At 39.1% G+C, this 3397-nt stretch overlaps 1 pseudogene; it reads right to left on the minus strand.

Annotated features, from left to right (window-relative positions):
• Nucleotides 1-480: 480 nt before the first annotated feature.
• LOC101037276 (26S proteasome non-ATPase regulatory subunit 7-like) lies at nucleotides 481-1662 on the minus strand (annotated as a pseudogene).
• Between the last annotated feature and the right edge of the window lie 1735 nt (nucleotides 1663-3397).

Consider the following 3397-nt stretch of genomic DNA (forward strand, 5'->3'; position numbering starts at 1 on the left):
AAGAAAATTGTTATATCCACATGATAACATAATAAGTAGACATTAAAAATGATGATATAGATATAAAAATTTGAGTAAGTATATACAAATGTTAATAGTGGTTATTACTTAATGGCAGGATTACACGCAATTTTTTTCTTCTTTAAACTTTTTGGTATTTTTCAATTTTCTTGTAAGGGAAATGAAACTTTGAAACCATGAAAACTTTTTGTTTTTATTTCTAAATTTTATTTATTTATTTTTTTGAGACAGAATTTCGCTCTTATTGCCCCAGATAAGTGCAATCACTTCACCCTCTGCCTACTGGGTTCAAGCGATTCTTCTGCCTCAGTCTCCCTAGCAGCTGGGATTACAGGTGAGCACCACCACACCTGGCTAATTTTGTATTATTATTATTTTTTTTGGAGAACAAAACTTTTATTATTACATTAAAGTATTTCCACCTTCAACCTGACCCACAGTTTTTTTTGTTGTTGTTGTTTATTGTTGTTTTTTTTTCCTCTCTGTCTCTTATTCTTCCCCTCTCTCCAGTTTAGGGTTTATGTATGTTATTTTATCTCTAGTAATTACATTGCACTTCTTTCTTTTCGTTCTTTCTTTTTTTTCCCCTAAATTAGAGACAGGGTTTCTCGATGTTGGTTAGGCTGGTCTCGAACCCCCGACCTCAGGTGATCCACCCACCTTGGCCTCCCAAAGTGCTGGGATTTCAGGCATCAAAAAGCTATTTTAATACATGTTTTACTTTTTCTCTTCTTTCTTTACATCACTCTCTCCCTTAGCTTTCTCCTTGTCATCTTTTCTATCTTTTTGCTCTCCTTTCTCCTGCCCTTCTTTCTTCTCTGCGTCCCGATTGGCAATCTTGTTGTTGATGACCCACAGAATGGATCAGCAAGGCCAAGTATACTACCACCAGCTGGTTGCTGGTCTTCAGGGAGAAGACCTTAACAAAATCCTGCAGGTTAATGTCTGGCAGCAGGTTGAAGACGTCCTGCAGCTGGTAGATGATCCGGTGATTGATGGGCAGCTTGCCTGTGGATACTTTTTCCAGGCAGCTCCTGATATCCAGAAGCTTGGAGTTCAGTCCCTTGGTGCCCACTGCCATGTCTTTGATGTTTCATAACAAGTGCTCAACTTCCTCAGCTTCCTCTGCTCCAATTTCACTTGTGACGTGCTTGAATGTTTTCGAGGTTCGAGCTCCATCATCATGGACTTCTTCCACTGAAATGGAAGAAGTCTTACACTTACACTCCTTCTTACACTTCTGTGGGCAGCCCTAGGTTCTTTGGCTTCATGTCAGTAATGACCAATACCGAGTTAGGACAGATCTTTTCATGACTTCATTGATGGTGACGTCATTCTTGTGTAGTTTAGGACCTGTGTAGTATCAGCCAACTACTCTTTCTCTGGCATTGACTTTCTTAAACATTCCATACATATTTTCCAAATCACGGTCTAAAACCTACACAGAATTGTCTTTGTCATCTTCATTGAAAGGAACTGCAAAACTGTTCAATACATCAAGTAATTTCTTGTGCCATGACCCCAAAAGCACACCAACAACGCACTTCTGGTTTCCAAACTTGACCATTCGATTGAAATGATCCACCACACGGAGCAGCACCTGGGAGTGACCACCACCTTCTGCACCGCCCGCTCTGGCATCGTGACACACCCTGCCCAGGCCTGGCTCCCTGCCACTTGCAAACACCCACAGCAGTAGTGATTCCCCAGAGGCTCCTTCAGGCCCAGCTCCTCTTCTTCCCTCAGATTTACATTTGACTTTGCAAAACAAAAAACCCAGATAACAGTGGCTTAAACAAACAAAGGTAACATCTAGGTCTCCTATTACAGTTACTTTAATTTTACAGAGCAAGAATTTAAAATATGCAGATCATCAGATTTAATTCTTGCAACAAGATGCAGGTTAGTTCAAATTACATATGAATAATTATTATCTTTCTAATTATTAAAAGCTCACATTTTCCTGTGTGTGTTTTTTTTTCTAGAGAATAATTGAGTTCACATTGTTCAATGTCATCTTAGACGAGTTCTTAAGTTTATATTTTGAAAATAAGCAGATCCCTTTCAGCATGGGAAGTATGGCAGTTATCTTCCCACACAGGAAAGAAAAACAATTTTTTTTAGGGTCCTGTTTATACTACGATTATCAACATTGTTGCCATTTAATTTTTTAAAATTGAGGTAAGATGTCATTTGTTTTTGAAACAAATCTACTTTCATTTAAGTCATTCGTAGCTGTTAGGAAACAATGTTTTCAATGGAAATAATGTTTCAATGTCACTATCTTTTTATCAAAGATAAAACAAGGTTCCATATATATGTTCCTACGCTAACTTTATAATCACAGCACAGTGTTTTCTTTCTATCCCATAACATTATTTATGTACCTTTTAAGCCAGGTGACATAATCGGAATAGAAATATGGTTATCTGGTGTTGGTCTTATTACCTCCTACTATATCATGCATTTTTGGAGAGTGAAGACATTTTTTTCTCACAAGTCTAGATTCTTTGTTGTAGTTGGAACCATTTGGAGTCCGAGCAGTTCCATTCTCTGAGAAAAGAACCCAGCCCTTCTCCCCGAAGTGCAAAGATGAGCTAACAGCGTCATGTTTATACAGTGGGATGCCCAATCTCTTGCCCACATCTCATTGGAGTAATTGTGCTTACCTGATTCAAATTAGATCAATCAGCTTCACTCTCCTTAGCAAGAGAATTGAATTCAGAAAAGTCAGTCTTCCAGGTTTCTCCACTGGAAGCTTTATAAATAGGGTGGCTATATACTACCTCATATGCAGAGAAAAGCATGAAAGTTAATGTGCATTTATGGATTGTCTCTATGTGCTACCCTGGAAGGTGCGGTCTGTGCAATCATGAACCTAACAAACAGGATTCTTTTGGAAACTATAGACATTTTTAAAAGATTACACCTGCTCTGGGCACGGTGGTTTACACCTGTAATCCCAGCACTTTGGGAGGCCGAGGCAGGTAGATCACTTGAGGTCAGGAGTTTGAGATCAGCCCAATTAACACGGTGAAACCCCACCTCTAACTAATACAGAAAAAAGTGGCTGGGCGTGGTGGCACCCAGCTGTAATCCCAGTTACTAGGGAGGACGAGGCAGGAGAATCACTGAACCTGGGAGGCAGAGGTTGCAGTGAGCTGAGATCGCACCACTGCACTCTAGCCTAGGCGACAGAGCAAGACTCTGTCTCAAAATAATAATAATAATAATAATAATAACAGTAAAAAATAAAAAGATTACACCAATTAATATTTGATGCCAATTTTGATAAATGCAATAAAGAAAAGAGAACCAGGGGATTTGAAAGGGAATAAGGGCTGGTTTGAAAATTAGTGAAGGCCTCTCTGAGGTA

The sequence above is a fragment of the Saimiri boliviensis genome, chromosome 17, assembly GCF_048565385.1.
Source record: "Saimiri boliviensis isolate mSaiBol1 chromosome 17, mSaiBol1.pri, whole genome shotgun sequence".
In the NCBI taxonomy this organism is placed as follows: domain Eukaryota; kingdom Metazoa; phylum Chordata; class Mammalia; order Primates; family Cebidae; genus Saimiri; species Saimiri boliviensis.